The sequence below is a fragment of the Natrix helvetica genome (genome assembly GCF_964273705.1).
Source record: "Natrix helvetica genome assembly, chromosome: 5".
Classification (NCBI taxonomy): Eukaryota; Metazoa; Chordata; class Lepidosauria; order Squamata; family Natricidae; genus Natrix; species Natrix helvetica.
The window spans coordinates 96,681,326-96,697,016 of NC_138551.1; the positions used below are offsets into that span (position 1 = coordinate 96,681,326).

General features: G+C 42.1%; 1 protein-coding gene across 13 annotated transcripts in view; it reads left to right on the forward strand.

Moving 5' to 3' along the window:
• SORBS1 (sorbin and SH3 domain containing 1) overlaps window positions 1–15,691 on the forward strand; it is a 134,963-nt gene that overhangs the window by 12,377 nt on the left and 106,895 nt on the right. The window contains exon 1 of one of the 13 annotated variants that reach the window (XM_081953756.1): window positions 6,276–6,439. The exons of the other annotated variants lie outside the window; for them this stretch is intronic. The gene's annotated coding sequence lies outside the window, so the exon portion shown is untranslated. Of the gene's footprint in view, window positions 1–6,275; window positions 6,440–15,691 lie in introns of those variants that run through there. 13 annotated transcript variants of the gene reach the window in all.

The following is a 15,691-nucleotide window of genomic DNA, read 5'->3' on the forward strand; positions in this document are numbered from 1 at the left end:
TATTCTTTTTTTTAAATCAAAAGAGTCAATTAAGCCATCTCTGCCGGCTCAGCTTTTGTAGCTATTCGTCCATGGTGGGAATCGAAGTGTCCTTCCATTTTTATGCATAGTGGTCTTGCCGCTCTCAGCATATATCATAAGAGCAAGGTTCCAAATTTTAGGAACTAGGTGAGTATTTATCTCTCTACTTTTTACCTAAAATATCAAAAAGAATTTCTCATTTGCTGGAAAACATTCATAGTATCATAGACGTAGAAGGGAGCATGTTGGCCATTGAGTTCACTCCAGCCCTCTACTCAATTTAAGGTCCAGCTTGAAATGTCTCCAGCAAATGACCACCTAGCTTAGTGATGGCTAACCTTTTTGCCATCGCGTGTCAAAAGCGGGGTAGCGCAGGGGGGTTGTGTGCAGGTGTGCCCACACCCATAATTCTATGCACGCGACGCCCCCCCACGCATGCGTGCGCAACCCCCGCCCTCCTCCCGCTTTTTGCACGTAGCATTATCTCTTTACTCAGTGCCTCTTTGCAAAGACTGGTTGATTGAATCGAACCTGCTCCATGCAGCAAGAAAGAGGGAGGAGCAGTGTCTGGAAGAGCACAGGTAGTACAGTACAATAAAGTGCCTCAATGGAGGTATTAAGGAGAACTGGCCTTAAACACATTCTTCATTGTGCTAAGTCAGTTCATGTCAGGCCTTAAGAACCCAGATACGTAGTGTTGGAATAAATGTCCTTCTGTGTTCAGTTCCAAGTGGGGAGGAAGACACTGGAAATTTGGAAAGATGATTTTAATGGTGGACAGGACCACATTTCTTGAAGATGCTGGATGAAGAAAAAAAAAAGGAAATAGATTCTGAGTTTTATACCCTCTCTGGGCTTTTGAATTTGAGCTTATATTTTGATTGGTTGTCAGACTCCCATGAGGCTATGCAGGGGCAACTCTGTAGGCTGTCCTGAGTCCCAAACTCGGTTGAGCCTTGCTGGGTGATGTAATCTTCCCAGGTGCCATGTGGTGAGATGGGTAGAGGGGCTAATCCCCACCTTTGTTGGATTTTGAGTGATGGTATTTGCCTATGAATAGACCTACCTATCTCTGTATCTCTTAAGTGCAGCCCATCTGTTGTGGGCTCTTGAGGATGGTGGGGGCTATTAAGAGTGAGTCTGCTTCCTGCTTAAAAAACATGTTTCTCCATTTCTCATCCAGGGAAATATAATATTCTGCCTTTTTAATATTTCCTAAAATATTTCATTTTTCTAGGAGAGGGGTCGGTGCTAACTTCCTACAGTAGAATTACTTTTGAACAGTTTCCTTTTTTGTTCTTCTCCTATAAACAAAAATCTTACCAAACTAAAGCAATTTACTTTAGGAGGAGCCTTCTTAATTTTCTTTCTCCTGACCAAACTATTTAAATTTTGCTTGCCTCTTGGCCTTCTGGAATACAACCTCTCCTCCTGGGAATTCAGAACAAATTTCAACATACCCGTAGTTTCTCCACCATGTTTACATTTGTGTTTCAGCTCCAGGATAACATTAAGCATTACCATATCTTTATTGGGTGACAATTACAGTAACTTTGAAGAAATAGGATTCTGCATTAACATGATAATTGCTCTTGAACTCCAAACAAGCTTTTTTTTTTTTGCCAAGTTGAATCCACACCTGTGTCTATTTGCTATGGAGGGGGATGTAGTGGTTTTCTAACTATTCACAAAGGCTATTTCACTGCTGTTCTGAAATTTTAAAAAAATGATGCACAGTATTGCTGAAGGAAGAAGATGACATAAATAGGCCTCCTCTATTTTGTTGAAAGGGACGAGGTGGCTCAGTGGCTAAGACGTTGAGCTTGTCTTTCAGAAAGGTTGGCAGTTCGGCAGTTCGAATCCCTAGCGCCGCATAACGGAGTGAACTCCCATTACTTGTCTCAGCTTCTGCCAAGCTAGCAGTTCGAAAGCATGTAAAAATACAAATAGAAAAATAGGAACCACCCTTGGTGGGAAGGTAACAGCGTTCTGTGTTCCTTCAGGGTTTAGTCATGCAGGCCACATGACCACGGAGACGTCTTCAGACACCGCTGGCTCTTTGGCTTTGAAACGGAGATGAGCACTGCCCCCTAGAGTCGGGAACAACTAGCACATATGTCCAAGGGGAACCTTTACCTTTACTATTTTGTTGAAGTCGGATTGGCGCAAGGAAGATCATGTTGGACACAAACATTAAGAAACTTGTTTTGCAAGTATACAAGGATGTGATTTCTAAATCCTCGTGCAACCTTTTTGAAGGCATGGCTAAGCATTCTGTCCATAAGATAAAGTCAAAGAGTAATGCTAACACTGTTTATGTTCTCTTAAAGGCAAGCTTCTGCAGTCTCAACTTAATGACTTTGCAAAGCAGTTGGACTTTACAGAATAATCTTTTATTCTGAAGAAATAGATGAAAACATTCATGCATGTTAGAACTAAGATTTAAACTCTTGACATGACCACATTCTCCTCCATTGCCATGGAGCTGACATTGAAATAAGCCTTGTATTTTTTTTCATATTGGTCTTGAACCTTGCTTAGCAACAAGAGCCTTAGTTAAAAGTTCATTGGAACATTAGGTTACTTTTTTCCAATTCAAGCTTCTTGGCCTAGCCTCAATTGCATTGACATTTCAGAGGATCGTGTGTGTGTGCGCGTGCGCGCACACGCTTTGGTGACGTAAGGAAAGCATTACCAAAATGTAGGATGACCATTCTGATGCATGAGATGGGGGTCTGTGCAGGGGTAGGCTGCAACTGGTTTAACAACTGGTTCGGTGATCACACACCTAATGCGCTTGTGCGCAGTGCTTAAAATACAGCAATTTGAAGCTCAGCTGCTTATGGTAAGTAGAACAGCAGAGGCGTGGAAATCAGCTGTGCCGCGCAAATCAGCTGAGCCAGAAAGAAAGAAATATAGGACAGAATAGGGCAGGTGCAAGTGGGAGGGGCCAGCTGATCGTCGGAACTACCAGTTCGTCTAAACTGATCTGACCCGGCAGCAACCCCTCACTGGGTCTGTGTGTAACTGTAGCCCAATTATTGTGGGCTTGGGAGTCCTCTGGAATGGTTTGGTTACCCTGAAAATAAGCCTCCCCCGAAAATAAGCCCTCCCTGAAAATAAGCCCTCCCTGAAAATATTGCAACACAGTAGCATGAGGTGATCATGCCTGCTGCCTCCTGCACCTCAAAAATAATAAGACCTCCCTGAAAATAAGGCCAAGCGCTTATTTGGGGGGTCAAAAGAAAATAAGACACAGTAGGTTTTTACATGGCCAATTTAGTCCCATCCATTTGGGGGACTTTACAGCACCAATGCCCCACACCTGTCACTCTCAATGCCTTTTCTTTTTTTAAAAAAAGTGTCTCTCTGTTAACGTTGCTTTCTTTGTTCTAATATATGATAATAGTTGTTGGGAGTTCAGCTGCATCTGTTACTAAATTATGGTGTGGTAGTCCTCATTTACTGATCACTTGTTCAGCAACCATTTCAAATGATGACAAGCACTGAATGAGTGTGTACTTACAACCAATCCTGGAAGTTCCATCTGTCCCAGCACTCCAGTACTCACATGATTGCAATTTGGATGCTTGGCAACTGTCTTACACTTATGACGGTTGCAGTACCCTGTCCTCACATGATCACCATTTTTGACCTTCCCTGCTGGCTTCAATGGGGAAGGTTTCTCCGATAAGTCCTTTGCCATTATCTCCCATCCGGCAGCAGCCACTTACTACCTTCTGCTCTGCTTGTGAGCTGCCTGGGATTTACTTAATGACTTGCAAACCTTGCTTAACGGTGGCAGTGGGGATTGCTATTGCTAAGCAGTGCAGTCACATGACATCATAGTTTGGTTGCATTGCTTAGTGATGCAAATTCTGGTCCCAATTACTGTTTTTAATCAAAAAGCGCTGGTATTCTTATTATGGTTCATGGCACAATCAGTCAGGTATTTATGCATGATTTGACATTTGTGTCCATCTATCGAGTGTCTCCTAAGGACTTGGCATAGGGAGATGTCGTATGATGACATTAAAGGTATCATTGCAGAATATAAGCTGTTTCAAGTCAAGCTGCTTTTGCAATTTGCTGATGGGTATTTTGTCAATAGGGAGATGCGGTGGCTCAGTGGCTAAGACGCTGAGCTTGTCGATCAGAAAGGTCGGCAGTTCGGCGGTTTGGATCCCTGGCGCCGCGTAACGGAGTGAGTTCCCGTTACTTGTCCCAGCTTCCGCCAACCTAGCAGTTCGAAAGCACATAAAAAATGCAAGTAGAAAAATAGGGACCACCTTGGTGGGAAGGTAACAGTGTTCTGTGCGCTTTCGGCATTTAGTCATGCCAGCCACATGACCACGGAGACGTCTTCGGACAGTGCTGGTTCATCGGCTTTGAAACAGAGATGATTAGAGCTGGGAACAACTAGCACATATGTGCGAGGGGAGCCTTTACCAAGCCTTTACTTGTCAATCTCAATAGTGTTCAGATGGTGCTCCAAATGTTTTGGGATTACATCCAAGGGGCCTCTTACTGTTGGAACCTACCTTTGTTTTCTTTCTGTTCTGTTACGAGCTGTGGTGGCACAGTGGTTAGAATGCAGTATTGCAGGCTAATTCTGTGATCCTGACTGGCTCAAGGTTGACTCAGCCTCCCATCCTTCCGAGGTGGGTAAAATGAGGACCCAAATTATTGGGGGTAATATGCTAACTGTGTAAACTGCTTAGAGAGGGCTGTAAAGCATTGTGAAGCGGCATATAAGTCTGAGTGCTGTTGCTATTTCTGATTCTGGATGTTGTCCTTTTCAGAACTAGTGTATTCTTTTCAGATATTCTCTTCTTGTTTAGCTTGATCTGTAATAACAGATCATTATTTCTTTGTTTTCAAACTTTGTATATTTGTGATAGGTAAACAATGTTTTCTTGGAAGAAATGTCCATCTGACTTCAGTTCCAACTGGGGAGAAAGACACTGGAAACAATGGTTGCTGTTTGGAAAGATGATTTTAATGGTGGACAGACCACATAATTTGAAGTCCTGGGCAAAAAACGGGAAGAGATGCTGAGAGTGCCTGGGTTTTATGCCCTCTCTGGGCTTTTGAATTTGATCTTGTATTCTGATTGGTTGTCAGACTCCCATGGGGCCATGCAGGGACAACTCTGTAGGCTGTCCTGAGTCCCAAGCTTGGTTGACTCTTGCTGGGTGATGATGTAATGAAAGGGCATTGGGATTCCAAGCCCCCCAATCACATCAAGGTAATACCTCACGGGATTATTATTAATCAATATGATACTCTTTGGAAGGCTATGTTAAAAACTCTTCTAGAATACAAATTCAGTATGAGTATACACAGTGTTTAAACTCTTGTATATCTTAGAGTGAGACACAATCCAGATTTAGTCTGTTGAAGACTGTTTGAGAAGCAACAGAAGAGATTTGGAATTTGGGGGAGATTTTGGTTTATTAAGCAGTTGACAGTGAGGATAATTCTGTTGGATTTGGATTTCATTGAAAATGTATCCCAACCGAAAATAAGTTTTTATGCTCCAATTTGTTCATAGATTTTTACCATATAAAAAGTTACCTGTTTGCATCATTATTCAAGTTAAGAGACTTTCAAGAGTTTTAGGGTTAGAACTTCCTTTCTTGGTCCTTCATTTCCATTGTAAAGAAAAGGAGAACAAAAGAATTTGTTTTAAAATATTGTGGCACATGAATGTTTTTCTGTTCCAAAAGTTGATAGAAAAGCTCTCTCCCATCTTTTTTTTTTGGTGCGAGACTTGAGTAATGATCTCAGTTTCACCCAAAGCCTATTTTGAGTTCAGAAAGTGTCTTTAGCACTGGGATTAGCAACATTTACCATATTTTTCAGAGTATAAAATGCTCCGACGTATAAGACGCACCTAGATTTTGGGGAGGAAAACAAGGGAAAAATATCTGCCTCTCAGCAATTTGCCTTCTTGCAACAAGCAGTACAGACGATATACACTGTTTGTGGTGTTATGTTTTAGACTATAGTTGTACAGATGCTTTTAAAATTGATGTGCTTTCTGGAAGTATAGTTATTCTCTGCTATTTAAAAGAATAGCATTTTTTAAAACAATAGCACTGGGCCTCTTCAGATCAAGCATTTATTTTAAAAAGCTTCTTCATTTTGTTAAATTGTCTAGAATAATAATAAAGCAGTCTTTAAAAAATAAGTGTAATAATTTGAATATTCTATAGGCATTTATAGTTGTTGATTTACCTCCTTGCAGCAAACAGCCTGATTAGCACAAGAAAAAAAAAATCTGCCTCCCAGCAATTTGCCACTGGAACAAACAGCAAGATTCACTTTCAATTTCTCCCAATCATCAGCTGTTACAGGCTGCAGAGATTGCTTTAGCTTATTGAAGCCTCCGCAAGCCCCCGTTTGCTGCAAAGAGGTTTCTTTGTTTTATTGGATTTATATAAATTTATTTATATGATATTGGATTTAGGTAATATTTATATAATATTGGATTTATATAATATTGGATTTAGGTAAATTGCTGGGAGGCAGAGGCCAAAGGGTTGGGGCCGGTGGGTGGGTGAGTGGGGCTACATTCAGTGTATAAAACACACCCAAATTTTCACCCTCTTTTTGGAGGGGAAAGGTGCATCTTATACTCTGAAAAATACGATATTTAAAGAGAGATGAGGATTGAGATTGAATTTCTGTCTGGAAATTAGGAAATTGTGTGGCTAGAAAGGTCTAGGTTCAGCATCAAGTTCAGCTCTTGTAGAAGGCACTTGGATTGCAGTGCTGAGCAAAGCTTTGATAGAGCCACAGAAGCTTTCTTCCTTGGATATTTTGGAAGAAATCCAAGAAGAAACCAGCAGGGTTGCACAAAGAACTGTCTAATAAACTGAAAGACAAAAAGAATAAGTAAAAATGGAAAGAGGGACACGTAACTAAAGCAGAATACCAGCATGTAGCCCGAATCTGCAAAGACGAAGTTAGAAAAGATAAGGGTCGGAATGAACTAAGACTTGCAACAAATGTCAAAAATAATTTTTAAAAAAACAACACACATTTCTTTCAACATGCAAAAAACAAGAAAAAAGTCAAGGAAACTTTTTTCTGACCCAGCACGACAAACCCTCTGAAGTTAACTCAAAGATTCCTTTCTTAGGAGTGTCAGCAGCCCTGGCAAAAAAGTTTCTCTCTCAATGCAGGCTAACAAGCCAATTCTGCTGGAAGATGAATAGTTGTCTGCCATATATATTCATCTCCATCCCCTGACTTTTATCTCCAGAGCTAGGGTGGGGCTTCGCTAGCAGTGGTGGCTTTTCTTTCCCAAGGATTGGCCCATAGATTTCCAATGCTCTCCTGTTCTCTGCCGTCTGTGCATCCACGTGTCAGGCACTGGGCCCACCTGTACCTCCTCTTCGTCATCAGCCAACTCCATACCTGGGGGCTGTTGTCTCTCCATTTGAGGATTGACAGATGGCCCAGGCCCTGCCCCCCCCTCTCTCTGCCAGCTCCATTCCCTCTTCCCCCTTGGAGATCTCAGGGTGTTTGCAAGGAATATAAATCCTTCCATTTTCCACCATCCAGTCAGAGCTGAAGAAACTTCTTGGATGAGAAGCGAAACGACTTCAAAGAAAAAACAAGAAGCTTCATTTGCCTCCTCTGAAAAAGCACCTTTGGAATAGCCATGACCTGGATGACTGAGAATCGCTACAGACTGTCCACTCAAGTTCAAATCACCAGGACCAGATGGATTACGTCTCACAATTCTGAAGGAGCTGGCAGATGTGATCTCAGAACCATTGAACCATATCTTTCAAAGCTCCTAGAGCACCGGGGAACTACCAGAGGCATGGAAAAGAATCGGAAAAATTTCAAAAAAAAAGGAAAAAATGGATCCAGGAAACTACAGACCAATCAGTCTGACATCAATACCTGGGAGATCCTGGAAAAGATAATCAAGCAACAGATCAAGCAAAGTTATAACCAGGGTGTCAGGGCAGCCTCCATCAGTAACCAAGAAAGAAATCACTCAAGTCCATTTTTCAGAATCAAGAGTACTTTTACTGGTTATGAGTAGAAAGCAGCTAGCAAAGCAAGATCTGAGGCAAAAGTGCGCGCAATCATAGATATCAATATGTGACCCAGCTCCCTCCCCCTAGTGATCCCAACCCCCAGTCCAATCCCCACACCCCACAGGTGTCATGTGGGCTGCAGTTTCAAAACCCATCATCAGGTTGGTATGTCGGACGGTTGGCCTTGGCGGCAATTCCATTATCTGCAGCATGCGCAGTAGATGGTGAGAAAATGACTCCCTTCTTCATTCACTCCTGTGCTCAAGCTTCCCCTCCCAAATACCATATATCTTCCCCCCCCCCCATTTCAATGGCAGCCGAAAGCGAGCAGCCAAGCAGAGGCTGACACAGGGGACAACATTGATTTGTCAAAAACAGATATGACCAGAACAAAATTGATTAGGGGACTGGAGACTAAAGCATATGAAGAACGGTTGCAGGAACTGGGTATGTCTAGCTTAAGAGAAAGAAGAACTATAGGAGACATGATAGCAGTGTTCCAATATCTCAGGGGTTGCCACAAAGAAGAGGGAGTCAAACTATTCTCCAAGGCACCTGAGGGTAGAACAAGAAGCAATGGGTGGAAACTAATCAAGGAGAGAAGCAACTTAGAACAGAGGAGAAATTTCCTGACAGTTAGAACAATTAATCAGTGGAACAGCTTGCCTCCAGAAGTTGTGAATGCCCCAACACTGGAAGTCTTTAAGAAGATGTTGGATAGCCATCTGTCTGAAACGGTATAGGGTTTCCTGCCTAGGCAGGGGGTTGGACTAGAAGGCCTCCAAGGTCCCTTCCAACTGTACTATTGTATTGTATTGTAAAATTTATTTCTTCGACAAAGTGACTAAATTAATGGACCAGCAAAATAGTATGGATATAATATACTTTCAGTAAGACATTTGACAAAGTAGATCACAACCTACTTCTTGGTAAGCTAGAAAAATGTGGGCTAGACAGCATCATCATCAAATGGATTTGTTACTGGCTGACAAACTGCACTCAACACGTATTCCTTAATGAAACTATAGCTACATGGAGGAAAGTAAATAGTGATTCTGTCTTACTCTTCAATATTTTGATGAAAAGAATGGATGAGGGAATAGAAAGGATATCCATCGAATTTGCAAATGACACCAAGCTGGCATGAATAGCCCATACCCCAGAAGATAGGCTCAAGATCCAGAAGAAACTCAACAGACTAAAACACTGGGCCCTATCTAACAAAGTGAAATTCAATGGAGAGAAAAGTAAGGTCTTACACTTAGTCAAGGAAAACCAAATATACAGGTACAGAATAGGTGAAACCTGGCTCAATAGCAGTAATTGCGAGAGGGATTTTGATGTCCTAGTGGACAATTATTTTAATGCGAGTCAACAGTGTGCTGTAGCCATAAAAAAAGCGATTACAATTCTATGCTGGATTAACGGAGGCATAGTATCAAGATCCCGTGAAGTGTTAGTAACACTTTATAATGCCTTGGTAAGGCCACACTTGGAATACTGCATTCAGTTCTGGTCGCCACGATGTAAAAAAGATGTGGAGACTCTAGAAAGAGTGCAGAGAAGAGTAACAAAAATGATCAGGGTGCTGGAGACTAAAATATATGAAGAACGGTTGCTGGAACTGGGTACGGCTAGTCTTGTGAAAAGAAAGGCTAGGGATGACATGATAGCAGTTTCCAATATTTGAGAGGCTGCCACAAAGGAGAGGGGGGTCAGCTTATTTCCCAAAGCATCAGAAGGCAAGACAAGAAGCAATGGATGGAAACTAATTCAAGGAGAGAAGCAACCTGGAACTAAGGATGATTCCTCTGATAGTGATAACAATTAACTAATGGAACGCTTTGCCTTCAGAAGTTGTGGGTGCTTCATCACTGGAGGCATTTAAGAAGAGATTGAACAGCCATTTGTCTGAAATAGTATATAGGGTCTCCTGCTTGAGCAGGGGTTAGACTAGAAGACCTCTAAGGTGCCTTCCAACTCTGTAATTCTGTTCTGCACTGCATCAAATGACCTGCAACCAGTTATTCCACTCTTTTTAATGGCTCCTGAGGGCCACAGGCTATATAGCTGGTGACATCATAAGACCACCATAGGTAGAGGCAGGAATACAACCTGCTTTTAAGGTTTTTTGTTGGGAGCACTTTAAATGGGAAAAATAATTAAAAATTAGAATTCCAAGAGGCAAAATTACCTTGTTTGGAAGAGCTGTGGGAACATCCCGCCCTTCACTTGATGATTGAGTCTTTTGGCTCAGTGTAGGACAATAAAATAATAATAATCATTTGACCTTAAAGTGCAATAACCTCCCCAGCTGTCTTGCCAGAGGGAATAAATAAATACTGTTAAAATATAAATAAAATACATCCCTGTCCCAACTATGCATGCACAGACATTCTGCATCTCCTTTAATTGACCTCTCGGGTTTTTTCCTTTTCTAACCATTTCTGGAGAGGACATTTCTGCTTTCTTGGGAATCTTCTTGGGTAAAGATCCGGTATCCAAGATCAAAGGAAGATGTTATATTGGTAGGAATGGCAGAACTGCATTTTTAAACGATAGATAAGTCTGTAAGAAATCATCTTCTTTTTTGTTTGTTTGAACTCGGTTTTAATTTGACGTTGAATAAAATGCGCTTAATTAGTTGCATTTGACTTCCCTGTTTTGCTTCAAGTTTATCATGCCTTAAATAACATTCCTTGGCTTAAGGCTGCAGCAAACAACATTTTATTCCATGTATGGACTTAGCTTTCAGTGCTGTTTTCCCTTAGAGGCAGTTCATGTATTGGGACTTTAGTATGTCCATGCTGAAGAGGGAATTGAACCAGCTTTGTGCTTGAGATGTTCTGGTTAAGATAAGCATTTCCTCCACTGTGGGTTTGATAAATCTAAAATTCAGGCTTCTACCCTCAAGTCAAAAAGTTATTTTTTTTGTAAGTGGTATCTCAAACTGGATAATTAGAAACAGAGCTGATTCTTAGAAAGCTTCCTTCCTTCCTTCCTTCCTTCCTTCCTTCCTTCCTTCCTTCCTTCCTTCCTTCCTTCCTTCCTTCCTTCCTTCCGAAGTTAGCACCCACCCTTCTCCTAAGAAAATGAGATATTTTATGAAATATTAAAGGACAGAATATTTTCCCTAAAAGGGAGGCAGAAACTCAAACACCCCCCCCACCCCGCTTTGTCAATGGGCCATTAAAGCCTGGGCAGTCTATTCTACATAACAAAAATCTACCTCCTTCAGGCAGAGTCATAATAGGAATCCCAAACCGCTATCATCACACCATCACACAACAAGAGTCAACCAAGCTTGGGACTCAGGACAGCCTACAGAGTTGCCCCTTCATGGTCCCATGGGAGTCCGATAACCAATCAGAATACAAGCTCAAATTCAAAAGCCCAGAGAGGGCATAAAACCGGGGCCCTCTCAGCATCTCTTCCCTTTTTGCCCAGGATCTCAAGCCATGTGATCCTGTCCATCAAGCAACTTCCATGAATCCAGTGTCTTTTTCCCCACTTGGAACTGAACCCAGATGGACATTTCTCTTCCTTCCTTCCTTCCTTCCTTCCTTCCTTCCTTCCTTCCTTCCTTCCTTCCTTCCTTCCTATCTATCTATCTATCTATCTATCTATCTATCTATCTATCTATCTATCTATCTATCTATCTATGTCCTGAATAGCATCTCAGTCTCTGCAGAGTTTAGCCTATCAATGAACAGCACTTTAGGCAAATCTATTATTGCCTGGTAAGTAAGTGTTCTAGGTTGGATAATGAAATGAGTGTACGCCTTCACTCGAGCATGTAAAAGGGAATTGCTGTTGTCCATAGTAGGTTCAAAACTCTAATGATACATTAAGTTATTTTAGCAAAATGAAGAGTTGAAAAAAGTTCATTTTCTCCTTGTTTTGGAGCATTTTGTTCCTGGGGAGCCGTCTGGCCTTTCTGTTTGTTGTTTTGCTTCACTGGTCAAAGTGAAATGTTGGATTTAAATTCTTTAGTTATCGCTCTGTTTGCTGAGTCTGTTGTATTGGAAAGTTAGGCAAACAATGGGTTTCTGATGTGTTCTGGGTGAAGGTTGGAAACATGTAAATATGTGTAGAGGTCAGTCAATTTCTAGTATAAGTGAGTGCAGTTCTCTCTATTATGTTAGTATGACAATAGAAAGGGAGCGAGTTAAATTAATTCATCTATGCAGAGCTTTGTAGAAGGATTCTTATTGAGATCTCAATAAGGACATTTGATGGGAGAATCTGTCCTTCAACCACCCGGATTGCTGTGGCTACACAAGTTGGCAGATTTATTTATTTTATTTATTTATTTGGTTTGTCAAACCTGTACAAGATAACAGGTATAAGTATAAACATGGAAATGAACAAAGAAAATGAGTACAAATAAATGGGGATAGTAGGACGGGGACTATAGGCACGCTAGTGTGCTTATGCACGCCCCCTTTAAGGACCTCTTAGGAGTGGGGCGAGAGGGAAGGCAATTGAAGGTTGAAGCTGTGAGGGTTTGAGAATGTAACAACAGAGTCGGGTAGAGCATTCCAGGCGTTGACCACTCTGTTGCTGAAATCTTATTTTCTGCAATTGAGTTTGGAGCAGTTTACCTCGAGTTTGTATCTATTGTTTGCTCGTGTGTTATTGAGGTTGAAGCTGAAGTAGTCGTTGACAGGTAGGACGTTGTAGGAGACAATTTTGTGTACTATGCTTAGGTCAGACTGTAGGCGGCATAATTCCAGGTTGTCTAAGCCCAAAAGTTGGGGCCTGGCCATTGAATTGATCAAAGAAAACCTGAAAGATACTGCAAATTGCACATACAAGCTCAATTGCTTTTAAAAGCCACCCTAGTAAAATCTTTGAGTTTACTAAGCTATGTGCATGTGTGTTTAGGCACAATATTGGGTGGGGGGTGTTTAGTTTGTTGGGCTGGGATCCTTGAGACTCAGTCCAAGACAGTACATAGCCATGGATCTGAACGAGTGCTTTTGGATGAATGTCTTCCTCTATTTTTGCACAATCTTACCTTGTGGGATTGATGTTTGGAAATAAATATTGGGAGAATGCCAGAATTGTGGCCTCCGAGAGCAAGATATTGTGAGGATTAGAAAGATCAGGGGACAGAGATGGATGTCTTGAGGCTTATCCTTAGACTCACAACTTTTCTATATCTGCAATTACCGCTTTTCTGTATCTGTAGACTAGCTTACTCAGAGAATGGTATCCTTGAACCTCTGCCTGTTGGCTTTTGCCTTCAAGCATCTGTGTGGCTCAAGCCAACAAATATAAATGTAACTGTAAAGAAAAATAATAGCTGCAGTTCTACAGTTTAACTGAAGGAAACACAGGTTGGAAAACTGCTTGCTCCAATATTCAGTTTCATTTCCTTTGTGATACATTAAACTTCCACTGAAAATGTTTGGATCCAGCTTAGAGTTTAAGCGAAGGAACAAACTTCTTTGTTCCATGTTTCCATGTCGAAACAAACTATTAATATTAGGCATTTTAGTACCTCTGTTAAATGTGGCAAATTTTAATAGTGAGATAAAATTGATAGCCTTTAGAGAACAAGTCATGGCTTTCTTCTAGGTAACGTCCATCAGATATTTGAAAAGGGCTTCTATATCCTTTGTTCAGTTTTTTCTTTCCAAAGCTAAGTATGCCTATTTTCTTTCCTTGGTAGGGACTGTTTTTAATTTCTGGTTCTCCTTGATGTGTCACCTCTTATCAAATAATATTTGTAAAATTATTTTATAACATGCTGTCCAAAGCTAGACACAGCATTCAAATAGAAAAGTGAAAAAAATGCAGAATAGTTTTTAAGTATTTCAATGATTTAGAACAGAGGTGTCAAACTCAACTACATTGAGTGCCGCATCAGGGATGTGTTTGACCTCGGGGGGCTGGTGTGTGTGTGTCCGTGTCCAGGATGGGCGTGGCCAGCTTGACGTCACTCATCAAGACTCCATTTTTCAGCCATAAGAGTGTCCTGGAGCCCTCTGCCAGCAAAAATGGAGCCCAGGGAGGCTGCACATGGCCCTCCCAAGCTCCATTTTCACTGGCAGAGGCACTGTGGGCCGATCCTCCACTGTTTCCAGGGTGGGCCCGCAGGCCAGATCTAAGCACCCCATAGGCCAGATCCAGCCCGTGGCCCTTGAGTTTGACTCCCCTGATTTAGAAATTACAATAAATATCTGTTGGCACGCAAGCTGTCAGCTTCAGCGTGCATGCGTGCACCGGCTAGCTGATTTTCAGCCTTCTGGAGGACCGGGGTATTATATTTGATGGGTGGCAATGACTGAGGTGAGGCAAGGCCCGACTAACACGGCTTTATTAAACAGCTAACACAACAGTAACTCAGAACCCAAGATAAAGAACAGTCCCTGCTTGAGAGCAATTTATATGCAGGCAGTCCTGCGGTTAGCCAATCAGAGAACAGAGACTCTCCCGCTCTGGCACACACGCGCGTCTCAATCAATGGCAAGCCTTGGAGACGAAGCCACGACTCCGAGGCTAGGACATAACACGGGGAAGGGAGTTTTTGCCCTCCCCAGGCTTCAGGAAAGCCTCCATAGCCTGGGGAGGGCGAAAAATGGGCCCAATGGAGCTACTGGAAGTTCAGAAATGATCCATTTCTGGCTTCCTGAGGGCCTCTGGAGGGCCTCCGGGAAGCAGGGGGAGGCCGTTTTCGTCCTTCCCAGGCTCCGGTAGGCCCGTTGGGCCCATTTTTCACCCTCCCCAGGCTATGGAGGCTTTCCTGAAGCCTGGGGAGGGCGGAACCCCCCCCCCCCGGAAGAAATACCAAGCTCAGCTTGGAGGCGAGCAGTGTTATAACTAATGCTTTTCTGAATGATATATTGTGTCTTTAACATTGTCATAATCAAGAAATGTGATCAGGGTAAGTTGGAAAGACAAAAAGTTTTTGTCACTCACATGGTGACTTCTAGTATTACAGCATGTTTTCAAATTCTTGATAGATCAGTTGCTTTTTGATCACTGGAAGCTTTCAAGAAGAGACTGGACTGCCATCTGCCAAAAATGGTGTGTGTGTGGGGGGGGGGGGGGTTGGACTACATGACCTACAAGGGCCCTTCCAACTCTGTTAATCTGTATCTCTGTATCTGATCTGCTTTTGCATCTTCGAAGTATTGGTGTCTGTTATGTCCTTAAGACCAGTCTTAAGTCGACTTACGACTGACAGCCGGTAACAGCTGAGCCGTGCCTGATTGGCTAAGGCGTGGCTGGTTGAGCGCGGGCTGTTTCTGCGATCTTATTGGTTGCCCTGCTTGACAGCTCTAGTATAATATAAATGAACTGTATATAGTTGAAGTCGGTTCATGTTCTGTTAACAATAAAGCTGTTCTAATGACCTCAGCTGTTCCACACCTCATCTGTCCCTCTCAGCTTCTAACAGTGTCAGTCTGGCCAAGTTCCCTTTTCTCTATTTATCCTTCAATCTTTTGTCACTTCACATTCTCCAGACCATCTCACAGAAAATAGATAAAGGTTCAGTTGAGCCATCAGCAATTCCTTTCTGTCTGGGTTTTAAAAATTGTTCTTTAAAGATTGAAACTTCTTCAAGGTAAAAAGTTATTCATTGTCCATTTTTCTGTTAA